The following is a 13830-nucleotide window of genomic DNA, read 5'->3' on the forward strand; positions in this document are numbered from 1 at the left end:
CGAATCTGAAGCTGTTTCCAGCCGTGTCGATGACAATGCAGAGTATGTACAGGAATTCAATCAGACTAAGCTCATTGAGCTTCTAGCCCTGGCGGAAAAATTGGGAGATCTTGCTCTGGATGAAGTTCTTGTGACTGAACGAGCCGTTCAGTTTCGGGCTGATTTGCAGAAAGCGATGACCCGATATAACGAACTTTTAAAACACCAGTCACGTTCTGTTTCCAGTGATAACAGTTCAGTTCATGATGTGGAGATGCTTTCGCCATAATTAGTGGAAAGCAATTGTCAAATCAAATAAATTGAAATCTGTTGTTTTTTTTTTCATTTTTTTGGTTTCTAAGTAAATTGAATAAAAATAACAATGTTGTACAATTGTTAACTTTAACAATCGAATATATATGATTATTGATGAAATGAAATACCATGACTCACTAGAATAACTCCAAGCCTGTAAAAATGTCAAAAAATCCCAAACACCTCTCGAAAAACTAGAAATTTCTACGATTTTAATAGAGCTAAAATAAAGTAAATCTAACGAAAACTGAAAAATGGCAGCATTTCCAATTTTTAGCTAAAATAAAAATGTCAAGTTCCTGTAATGAACAACGCCTAACACCTTCTCTAACATCGCTAAACGTTCGAAGTTGTCAATATTCATAGGGCTTAAATATTAAGTTTTATTTACTGACGAATTCCATCTCAAATCAGTCAACAATAGAACTCGACCCTCTTCGATTTGCAGTAAATTTAGCATAGGGTAGAAAAAGTGTTTTTCATACATAAATCGATCATTTTGACACAAAAAAAAACTTTTGATAATCTATGAATTTTTACATGCAATTTATTTTAGAAATTCTTGTTCCGAAACTGTTGATTTTAGAGAATTTTTTTCTATGGAGAAGTTTTAGTGAACCGGTTGGACTACAAAAAAATACATAAAAAAGTTTTATTATGAAATATTCAAAAATAAAACATAATTTTAAATAACACAATAATCTCATTTTATATATATATATATTTTTTTTTTAATTTCTACCAGAATCTTTATGGAAAACAGATTTATGGGACAAAGTTTCATGATGGAGAATTGTTTGATAAAAAAGTTCTGCTAAGCACAACTGTTGGTCGATTTTTAAAATTTTGTTTTTTTTTGTCAAAATAGATATGATTTGATGATCAGGGTAGACAGACGTCGCCGTCAAAATGAAAAAGTCGACGACGAAACTGAAATATGGATCGTCACCGTCTCTCAACCAGCATTGGATGACTATTTGCCGCAGTGATCACTACATAGGCTTGGTATCATAACGAACAAATAAACTTCCTTCGATATGGTCGTTCGGGAGCTCTGAGCCGACTTAAAATATGAATCGTGTCTTCAAAAGATTACAAGCCTTTTTTAAATAAAAATAAATAAAACAAAAAAAAAGAAAAAAAAAACGATCTGGAATCGAACAAACGATCTATGAATCGCCAACTCCACGCACAAGCAAATATACATCTTTCTAAGTGGTCAGGATCCTGAGCTAACCGCAAAACGAAAGTTCTATGCTCACTAGCGCCGCCTGGTGGCAAAATCTCGAATCTCTTGGCTAGAATAATGATAGTCCTTGAGCTACTGAACAACTTTGCCGAAGACGCCATCTTTCTAAGTGGTCAGGATCCTGAGCTAACCGCAAAACAAAAGTTCTATGCTCACTAGCGCCGCCTGGTGGCAAAATCTCGAATCTCTTGGCTAGAATAATAATAGTCCGTGAGCTACTGAACAACTTTGCCGAAGACGCCATCTTTCTAAGTGGTCAGAATTCTGTGCTACCCGCAAAACAAAAGTTCTAGGCTCACTAGCGCCGCCTGGTGGCAAAATCTCGAATCTCTTGGCTAGAATAACGATAGTCCGTGAGCTAATGAACAACTTTGCCGAAGACGCCATCTTTCTAAGTGGTCAGGATCCTGAGCTAACCGCAAAACAAAAGTTCTATGCTCACTAGCGCCGCCTGGTGGTAAAATCTCGAATCTCTTGGCTAGAATAATGATAGTCCTTGAGCTACTGAACAACTTTGCCGAAGACGCCATCTTTCTAAGTGGTCAGGATCCTGAGCTAACCGCAAAACAAAAGTTCTATGCTCTCTAGCGCCGCCTGGTGGCAAAATCTCGAATCTCTTGGCTAGAATAATGATAGTCCGTGAGCTACTGAACAACTTTGCCGAAGACGCCATCTTTCTAAGTGATCATAATTCTGTGCTACCCGCAAAACAAAAGTTCTAGGCTCACTAGCGCCGCCTGGTGGCAAAATCTCGAATCTCTTGGCTAGAATAATGATAGTCCGTGAGCTACTGAACAACTTTGCCGAAGACGCCATCTTTCTAAGTGGTCAGGATCCTGAGCTAACCGCAAAACAAAAGTTCTATGCTCACTAGCGCCGCCTGGTGGCAAAATCTCGAATCTCTTGGCTATAATAATGATAGTCCGTGAGCTACTGAACAACTTTGCCGAAGACGCCATCTTTCTAAATGGTCAGGATCCTGAGCTAACCGCAAAACAAAAGTTCTATGCTCACTAGCGCCGCCTGGTGGCAAAATCTCGAATCTCTTGGCTAGAATAATGATAGTCCTTGAGTTAAAAAACAACTTTGCCGAAGACGCCATCTTTCTAAGTGGTCAGAATCCTGAGCTACCCGCAAAACAAAAGTTCTAGGCTCACTAGCGCCGCCAGGTGGCAAAATCTCGAATCTGTTGGCCATAATAATGATAGTCCGTGAGCTAATGAACAACTTTGCCGAAGACGTCATCTCTCTAAGTGGTCAGGATCCTGAAATATTCGCAAAACAATAGTTGCATGCATACTTGCACTGCTTGGTGGCGCAATTTCACTTAAGCAGTGTTGCCAGCTACGACAAAATTTTGAACCGTTCATGAAAAACTGGATTACAGTTGAAGAGTATTGCTAATGTTGCTAAGCATTATATTTTTCTGTTCCGCTCAAGTTTTGTGGTTTTGATCTTTTCTTTATTCTTTTTAAACAGTGTTGCCAGCCATATGAACATTTGTGATGCGGCCGACTGTATGGCACGCAACACTTCCTTCAACTTTGGTGAACATTCGGTATCGTTATCCTTAAAAATTTTTGGTATTTGCATATCACATCCCCATAAAATTGGCTCTTTTGATAACAATCGAGCAGTGTTGCCATCTATTACCAAAATATGAAAACTTGAACGGCCGTTTTGGAAAGTTCTCAACCCATGCTTCAACTTTGCCGAATATCTCGAATCAATATTTCCACATCTAGACGTTGCATTTTCCAAAAACATAATTATAACCCTGATTTTTTTTACGACCGATTTTTTTTACGACCCCCCGATAACGGTCGTAAAAAGAGGTTGGGGTGTAGTAGTTTTAATGATTTAAATATCTGCTGTATTTGAAGTTGTTTTTAATTTTTCTTTACTTATCGTTAAAAACAATTTCCACCAATATTCTTAAAAAAAAAATAGTTGAACAAAAATATCAAAAGAAAAACTATTACAGAGCACTATCCAAAATTTCATGCCGATTTCTCATAAGAAAACAAAGTTACAGCTTTCCAAAGTTGAGCATTTTGTATGAAAATCGGCTTTCACTACTTGTATTATGACCACAACTGTAATTGATAACAATAACGGTTGTACAGTACTTAATTTGTTTATGGCAATCTTAAAATATACCATACTTGAAAGTCATCTTTCATTACAGTTCAGAACTATGCCGGTAGCTTCCAATCAATCAAATCGCTTTTGTCTATATAAACACATACACAATACTTTCAAACAACGGCCACTGCTTCAATACATACAGGGGTTTTCAGACTTTTCGGCTCCCGGAGCACTTTGTCAAATTTCCACAGAGCACGCTTGAATTGATCTATAAATTTTTGACCCGCTTGAATGGATCTTTAAATCCAACAAAATGATGGAGTAAGATTTGTTGATTACGTTTTGGATAATTTAAATTAAAAAAAGCTGAAAATATATGCTTGCTATGACAGAGTAAGTTGCATGATTTCAGACTTCGACTTTCAGAAATATATTTAAATCACGAGTAATTTTTGGTTTTACGATATTTTTGGAAATTTCTCCATAAGTTCGCAAAAATCGCGTTATTTATATGTTGAATGGGAGACCGACACTTCCTAGATATATTTTTTTTCGCTCACCATTTTTTTTAGTCAATCTATCAACAAAATAAAATATGGGCTTTACAATGTCAGACATTAGGAAGCTTCTCTAAATAAACACCATATTAATTTGTTGAGTTGTGTCCTGTTTTTTTTTAGGTTTCAAAGATTTTTATACTACCAGAGTGGTGTTCAAACCAGGGACGAAAATACTCAATCTACCCTCGCCTATATTGACACTTGCTGGGCAGCATCTTCGTTGATTTTTATTTGTTTTTATCCTCACCTTGACAACACAACAAAGATTGGCAAAGCGCTTGCCGCAAGATTTTCAGTTTCCTTTTAGCCTGCTGATACTCAACCGCTTCGTGATAATCGGAATCAAAAAATGATATTCATTCTAAACAACTTGATTTTTTTACTTTCCGCTTCGGAAAGTTGTAATTTTTACACGAAGGACACTAAAGACGCGTCAATATAATCGATTCCGTGCATCGGATCGTTCATTACCCGTATAGCAGAATATTGTTTAATTAATGTGATCCTCATTGATAATCAATTTCCTAAAACTGACACTCTTCTGATTCTGATAATCAAAAACACCAACAACATATGGGCATCGTTGTTTGTTTTCTTCATCTACTTTTGTGCTATCTTCATTGGTACACTCATATTGGTGGTCGTGCGGTTACTTTGATGGAGGCATAAATGTCAGTGAATTGAGTATAGTGAGCATGATTTTTTTCGTCCCTGGTTCAAACCGGTAGCACCAATTCGCTTTAGTTTTTTTCCCGACGGACTCTCGTTAAAGTATTGTTTCCAACAGCAATTAATCGAATATGAGAAGAATGGTGCAACCTGAGTTATTTACGTTTGTTAGGGCTACGCGTCGGTTCCCAAAGAATTTCGGAATCATTTGGCGAATGAAAAAATTGGCACATATTCTTGAAATACAAGAGTTTTTTTGAGAACTTGTGAACAAATGGTGCAAAAATATCATAAAACAAAAAAGTTATTGCAGCTTGAATATTTTTAATTTTGCTAAAGCCGTTAGCAGTCGATACGATGCAGTTTTGTAAAAACCGTTATAAATTAAACGGACGGTTTGTTATTTATATTTGTGCTGTGTAAAATTCAAAGTGTGGTTTAGTTTAGTGCGCGTTTTTGTATAATTTATAGAGTATAAAAAGGTGAGATATTCAAGAGCATCGGTATACATTATTGAAAGTGCTGCGAAGCACCTGCCCTGGCATCGCGGAATATCAAGTGCTCCGGCGCGTACGATATGAAAACCGCTGCGATATTTCAATTTCATGTTTGACACTCCTTAATTGCGTTCTCTTTTTCCACTTCGCTGCCACCTGTCGACGTTCTACACTGGAACCAAATGTTGAAGAACCACTTTGTACACTATAAAAATTAATTTATATTGTTTTCTGATATTCTTTTGTATGACATTAGGCATTGTTCCATGTCGTCAAAAATTTCGATAAAAAAAATGAAAAAAAAAATGTAAACAAATTGTAAAATTTCTCAATTTGTTTTGTTAGTGTACAGAACCATTACTGGAGCACCAATACCTTTCTCTTCGTAGTCAACAGTTACTTATGGATATTTTCAAAGCAATGACCAGGCGAGACATACTTCCTGAAAACGATAGAAGATTTTGCGTTTAGCACAATGGTGTATGTCTACTTCTTTACAAAGATGTCAAAAAATATCATCAAGTATACCGAGTTCCATACTTTTGTTCACAGCCTACTGTATAGTTGGACACGTTTGGCAACTCCAAGACGTTACGCGAGCCATGCTTTATGTGGATAACAGTGCGGCTTAAAAGGCTCCATCTTCAACTCTCTACAAAGCAGGCGTCGGATAGAAGCGGCATTAGGGTTTCAATGGTGTTGCATCTCGCTTCACTTCACCTTTTAATGGTGACAAAGCTTAGCACTCACAAGACTTTCTTATCTGACCATCTGGCTTTTAACAAAATACGTCTCACTTTGCTTTACATAATACCGAAATGAATGTGTCAAACGCGTGAGCTTTGCAGCTATGGATACACACGAAGATGTTTGCAACAACCAGCGCTAAAAGCCAACGTGACGCGATTTAGGGTGGAACATAGTCAGGCTACTATGTGCCGCTTGGCTAAAGCGTGGTAATGTCTATACTCGCTGGGAAAGCGCAGATAAAACGACGCATTGCATCATAGGTCATGGCGATATAACGTTAGCTTGAGCCTCAGCTGGACACACATTGAAGCTTTTCGCACTGGATGCAATTGTTTGGAACTTGAAGGTCAATCCATTGAATTTTTATTCATTGAGATATGTGCTGTGTACTTTTTGTTTTAATTTTTTGTTTTATTTGAAGTATACCGTGGTGAATCAAAATCCGGACGGTACCAATATCCGGACACTCTGATAATATTGATTAAATGAACGAAAAGTTATATGTTAATATGTTAAATTTTGTGCTTCACTTTTACCTTTAACATTGTTTATCATTTTCATGAAACATGTGATCTAGTAATCATTGCCAAACAATTGATAAAAATAGAAACAGAAAAGTTGTTCCAGTCAGACACTTTTTCTTCGCAGTGCAAGTTCTTCTCGGTTAAGCGTCGATGGAAGCTCCATCAAGTTCGGATTGAACATATTGTGATTAGTTTCAATTATTTGAATGGAGTTTTTATTATAAGTGCAAACGGGACTATACATTAACAATACAGTGACACAAAAATGGATAAATATGGTGAAAATACTACTTTATAAGTGTTGGAATATACTGTCCGGGATTGAAGACCAGTGGCTCGAAATCCGGACGAGAGGAAATGTTCCTCAATTTGCATATGTTAAAGAACACTTTTAAAGTGATATGAAGAGAAAACTTGAAGCTATTTCAATACAAGTGTTTTGTTATGTGTTCACTTCGTTTTAATTTAAAATAAAATGTGCGATTTATGTATTGCTGCAGCTTAAAGACACAAGCGTCTAACCGGATATCTATGACTTCGATTGAGGTAATGAAAACACTAATTTACATACATTTCACATTTTGTGAGCAACGTAGAGTAAATGAGTGCATCAAAAGCGTAACAATAAGGAGTTTAATTGGATTGAGGTAAGCCTATTATCTATTTTACACAAATATTTCATGATGTAATTCTGCTGTCCGGATTTTGATTCACAAGTGTCCGGATTTCAAGACAAGGCTTGTTCCAAGTGTCCGGATTTAAGAACAAGACAAGCATCATTAATTTGACTATTTAAACGATAAAATCTTCATTTTCAATCAAACACTCATTATCGTCACTTAGACAAGATGTGAATGAATGTGTAGCAGCACAGAACATTATATATTTCTAGAAAAAATCTAGTCAAATTAGAATTTGAACATTGGTCCCAGCTTAAGCGTCCGGGTATTGATGCAGCACGGTAATTATGCTAATATTTTGTTAGTCTATTATTATTATTATTTTACTAGAATCCAACCTGTTGAAGTATGGCGCTACACAATTATTCAATTTCTATTCAAACAGAGACTATTAAACATTCAGCTCATCGAAAGATAAATAGGCGGCATCCACAAATTACGTAACGCTCTAGGGGGAGGGGGGGAGTAGCCTCAAGCGTTACGGCTCATACAAAAATTTGAAATTTTTCATACAAAAAGCGTTACGAAGGGGGGGGGGGGAGGGGGTCAAAAATTTCCAATTTTAGCGTTACGTAATAAATGGATGCTGCCATATCTACAGATGGTTGCAGCTTCTTTGGTGAGATTGTTCCGTTTTATATTATGTTTATTTATTTTATTTCTATAATTTCATATATAACTGGGCTGGGAGGGACCACCAGGGCACCCAAATGATGTGATTTTCCTCCCTGTTATTAACATTTCGCAGATTGAGGGAAGGGATCTTCGACACCATTTATTTGGTTTATTCTGTTAATCGAGGGCTTGCATCATCATCATCATATTATTATTATTGCTTTACTATACTTTTAGATTTATTTTTCACACCATTTTTAAATTTTGAGTGTACCTTAATTTGGCAATGAAGACAAAGGATTTTTCGCATTTTAATTTTTTCAAACGTCATTTTAAGAATTTGATTTGCTGAAGTTATTTTGGGGCACGCTTATATGAAAAATATAAATTCTTCAGTCCATATTTTGAGTGTTATTTGGGTCCAATTTGAGATCGATCGGTGAAACTATAATTTAGCGCCAGCTGTTCAAAATTTATATGGGATTTACTATGGGAAAACTCATTTTTGCAATGAATATTCACCAGAGGTCGCACATTGATTTCTAAAAAAAACTTAAATGCAGTCCTCCATAGGCGAAGAACATTGCAATTTAAACTGGAAAATGTTTCAGGACGGTATCAAATTCAGCAACTCCAAATCTACTAGAGACACATAATTTGATCCTTGAGACCTGCTAAAATGTGAATTTTGTTACGTTGTGTTATCGAATTTTCAACGAATTACTATGAGGAGTGGATATGGTGGAGCCTTCTTGCAATTGAAACATAGTCTTATATTACTTTATAATCACTATATTCATGTTAAAACTTACCTCGAATCACTTTTTTTAAATACATAATAGAGAGGCATACGCACCAGCTTGTGATGTAGTTGGGGACGAGACCTTCCCAAAACGCACAATTACAAACAAAACCAATACAGTTTATCCAAATATTACATTAGGTACGATGGGGTAAGTAGATACAGAAAAATCAATAGTCAACTTCATCTTCATTTATTTATTTATTTTAACAAAAATTTTGGAAGAGTTACAAAACAAAAAGAAATCTTATAACTGAAGGCTCATACGGCAAAGATATACCATCAATGAGAATATATACCGAGGTGGGGAAATGACATTTAGTGTGCGTGACATCCGTGTACGGTGCAAAATGTTTCACCAATACAAGCGAGCGAGCTCCCATAAGAAGACATGTAAATTAGTGACGTAGTTATTTTTGTTTACGTTTTTTCTCTTTACTAATACACAGCCATTGCTTCTTCTTCCATACCTTAGTATATATTCTCATTGATATACCATAGCAAAGCCACAAACTGCAATGAATCCAAGCTATCTGAAGTATGAAGTGATTTCCAAACCAGGATGAGGGAGGGGATCTTTCAAAACAGAATCCATCTAACTTCATCTTTATGTTTAGCTAACGTGTATAATGTAATTATTATATTTTTTCTATGTATAACACATGAGGGACTAATATAATTCAAATCGTTATTTGTTTCGATTTGAAAATTTGTGACAAATTATAAGTGAATCACCAATAAACAAAAATATTTATTCTCAAAAAAAGTTATGTACAGTAAGCATGATATTATTCTAATTCTTGTCATTAGTCATATGTTACGAAATTTGATGGTTTTGAAATAAAAAAAAGTTTATTTTATCAAAATTTTATACAAAATATTTAACAGTTAGTACACATTAGAAGAAAATTAATCAATTTTGTATACAGAAGTATTGTAGGATTATTCCTACTAAAGTATTTGAAAGACACACAATATTAAGTAAATTAACTTTTGTTTAACATACTGATTTTTTTAAATTTTATTTATGGGCTGCAAAACGATTTGACGACAACTGTGAAGAAGCTTTCAAAACAATGTCAAAGACCGCTAGCTAAGGGTTGCGTACTTAGCTGGTAGTGCAGCCTGGACACTGTTGTCCTTCTGACATCAGCTAGATTGAAAAGATGCGTCTCGAGCGTCTGTTCAACAGCAGGTGCGGCTCAAGCAGCGTCTGTTCTGGTATCCAGCGGCCGAGTAAGAAATGCTGTATCGCACACAGCTAAATCCAAGATGGTAGCCCCATAAGCGCGATCGGCCTAGTGGAAACTTGGTAGCGGACTTTGGGGCAAGTGAGTCATAGGGGTAAGTGTGCCACCCCTGCTTTTTATAAAAACTACAAAAGATATTTTATCTTTGAGCTTAACAATATGTTCCCTCATTGTTCACAATACAATGATCAAAATAGGATGAAAATTGCTCTATTTTTCACGTATTCACATTGACTTTTGTAAAAACAACCAAATTTGAGAAGATTCTTATAAGATTTCGTTGTTTTTAAATAGCATGATAAAAGGTAAATAATTAACAGATTTTTCTAACGTACTGCACATCGTGAAAGTATTCGAATGCGTAAGTTATTATGGCATTTGGATGAAAAAAGTATATAGTTTTACATACGAAATCCAGTTTGAATGAAATCTATACTTGTTGGGGCAAGTGTGCCACCTTATGGTAAACGAAGATTGTTGGAGTGAAATTTATGAAAATGTAAACATCATGAACAAAATGAAGCCCCAGTAGTGGTTTCTGAAGTATAGTTGGGGAATAGCTGATATTTTTGCCCCCAAAGTGATTTTTTCTCGAAAAATTCAATAATAACATGTTTTTTGGCGTGTTAAGTACCGTTTTACTTATCTGCATAACGATTTTACCATTATTTAGTGCTGATCTAGTGTAATATTTTACATACCCGTCGTAATATAAGGGTAATACATATATCGTATTGAATGGAGACAAAAATAACCATTTTAGTTATTGGTATTGACTAGTAGATAGTTCCACATGTGATGAACCTTGCTATTATGCAGCCCCTTATGACGGTAAACTTAAAAATACTTCCTAAACTATCTATTAGCCTCTGCTTTGTAAGTAGTATTTATATGAAATAAAGAAAATTTCATTAGAAGTAGAATTACATGCGATGTTCATTCGGTTGCCATCTTGCCCCATATAGGTGGCACACTTGCCCCATAGTGTTGAAAAATTGGTTATTTTAGATGATATTTGAGAAGCTCTAAAATTAAAACATTTTGAAGTTATTTTCTCTTAAAATGGCACAGTGCTTAAGAAAAGATGCGAAACTAACACAATAAGGTTAAATTGGTAGGTTTTGTAAGTTTTAGACAAAGTTAGAGAAAAATTTGCTTAAGGTGGCACACTTGCCCCAAATTCCGCTACATGGAACTGCAAGCCACTTGGTTTCGCAGATTGTGACAGGTTAATCTATGACGAACTACTTCCCCGTAACTTGGATATCGTGGCATGATCTTCAGAAAGTCCATTCAGCTGTGTTCGCTCTCGCATCGCAGTCGGCGTCATCGTTGGCTGCTTTAATTACGCTCAAGCAACGCAGCGCAGAACAGCAGCCCAGCCCATTCACTATTGTTCGCCTTTGAACGAGTAGCAGCAATCAGCCGAGATCAACGGTGGGCATGGTGAATGGGCTGGGCTGCTGTTCTGCGCTGCGTTGCTTGAGTGTAATTGAAGCAGCGCGCAACAGATAACTTCACCATACCTACCGTTGCTCTCGGCTGTTTGCTGCTGCCCGTTCAAAGGCGAACAATAGTGAATGGGCTGGACTGCTGTTCTGCGCTGCGTTGCTTGAGCGTAATTGAAGCAGCCAACGATGACGCCGACTGCGATGCGAGAGCCAACAAGCTATTTGGTTTCACCGACAACATTGATATTGTAGCACGTAGACGATGGCGGATACGTACATTCTACGTACTGAGAGCTGGAGCTAGGCTAATCAGACTGAACATTAATGTGTCAAAGACGATGTACATGATAGCGAGAGGCTCAAGAAAGGACACGGCACGCCCCACACTTGAAGTTCAAATTGACGGTGATGAAATCGAGGTTGTCGAAGAATTCGTGAACTTGGGCTCATTGCTCACCGCCGTCGACGACCAGCTGAGAAATCCAGAGACGCATTGTTGCTGGAAATCTTGCCTACTTTGAACTCCGCAGAACTCTTCGATCAAGCAATGTTCGCTGATTAGACCGGTACTTCTCTATGGGCACGAAACATGGACTCTACGTGCAGAGGATAAACGCGCCCTTGGTGTTTCTGAATGGAAGGTGTTGCGGATCATCTACGGCAGAGTGCAGATGGAAGACGGAACGCGGAGAAGGCGGATGAATTGCACACGCTGCTGGGAGAAGCAACCATCGTCAACATCGCGAAAGTTGGAAGGTTGCGGTGGGCCGGGCATGTCACCAGAATGTCGGCTAACAACCTGGTGAAAATAGTTCTCGAAAACAATCCAACCGGCACATGACGAGGTGCGCAGCGAGCAGGATGGGTTGATCAAATTGAGGGCGATCTGCGAACCCTTCGCAGAACGCGTGACGGGCGACAAGTAGTCATGAACCGAATGAAGACGTTTCCTACGTACAGCAGAGCCACCCAGGCCTTAACTGGACTGGTAAGGCAGCGTCCATTTATTACGTAACGCTAAAATTGGAAATTTTTGACCCCCTCCCCCCCCTCCGTAACGCTTTTTTGTATGAAAAATTTAAATTTTTTGTATGAGCCGTAACGCTTGAGCCTACCCCCCCTCCCCCTAGAGCGTTACGTAATTTGTGGATGCCGCCTAAGGTAAGGTCATTTTGTGAATATATTTGTATCATCTGTTTAGGACAATCGATATGGTCAAATAACGTACGATAATATGCTTTCAATTGGAGATTTATATTTTGCTCTTATGCAATTCAGCTTAGATAAATCACAAACAATTTTGTTCGAATTTGGCAATATTATTATTTCTATATTGTATAATAGTATATGGTATAATGGAGAGTGTAAAATACTTTTAGGAGGATTACCGTAAAACGGGGTATCTTTGATAATGCGGGTAACTTTGATAGTGCGTAACCCACCACATGCTAGACGAAATATCATAATTTCTGTTAATCGGTTAAGCAAAACGAATGTAAAACTAAAGAATATTAGTATGACACTTCATGTTAGAACTATTTTCATTTGAATCGAGAACATTTGAGGCTTTTTATACGAATATCAAAAATTGACACAATTTTAGCATTTTCGAAACGCTTACAAACAATCTGTTCTACGATCACTATTTGATGTAGTTTTGAATAGTTGGCCACTTATCTCTGACAGCCTAGTTATCATAGAACTTGAATACGGTCTCAAATCTCTTAACGAAAAGCATTTTCACAAACTGGGACCATTTTTGTAATCTAAGTCAGAAATTTACATATAACGTTAAACGCCTAGAGGTATGCAAAGCCCTACAAATGTTCGTAATTCATTCAATTTTGTTCGATTCATACTCCATTATCAAAGTTACCCCAAAACAGAAAACCGACTTTCGATTATATGAAAAATTATATATCCATTTTAAATAAATCTTTTGGCAATTCTATCAACTGCAATCGATAGCTAGGATGGCTGTACTTGTTTTAAAAATATAAATAAAAATTCTTTTAAACAGCATGCATAAATATTCAAGTTTTCTTCGAAAAAACTATCAAAGTTACCCCGTTTTACGGTAATAAAAATTGTATCTGGTCTGTTTGACAAAATAGTTTTTAGCGACCATCAATATATATGAATCAGTGATTCCCAAAGTGGGCGAATTCGCCACCCAGGGCCCTGGGGCGATTTTCGGGTCAACGGAAGCGAAAATTTGTAAAACTGAATTTGGTGGTTCAAACGCATAGAAAGGGGGCGAGAGTACTAAGAACACAGAGAACAGACGTTCATCTTTAATCGTCAGCGTGTGGAAAGCTTTGTACGGGACATTTTAAAGTATGTCGTTATGCTCCTGTTACGCGGCGCTGTCATCAGAATATAGGAGCTTCAATTTTGCCGC

The 13830-nt window shown here is 37.0% G+C and overlaps 1 protein-coding gene and 1 long non-coding RNA gene across 3 annotated transcripts in view; one reads left to right on the forward strand and one right to left on the reverse strand.

Annotated features, from left to right (window-relative positions):
* Positions 1-13830, reverse strand: part of LOC110678613 — a 76267-nt gene that overhangs the window by 18963 nt on the left and 43474 nt on the right. The window lies entirely within an intron of this gene.
* Positions 5733-6144, forward strand: LOC110678624. The gene is made up of 2 exons (XR_002501789.1): positions 5733-5837; positions 5910-6144. It is a non-coding gene; the product is annotated as an uncharacterized LOC110678624 (long non-coding RNA).

This window comes from Aedes aegypti, chromosome 1 (genome assembly GCF_002204515.2).
Source record: "Aedes aegypti strain LVP_AGWG chromosome 1, AaegL5.0 Primary Assembly, whole genome shotgun sequence".
Lineage (NCBI taxonomy): Eukaryota > Metazoa > Arthropoda > Insecta > Diptera > Culicidae > Aedes > Aedes aegypti.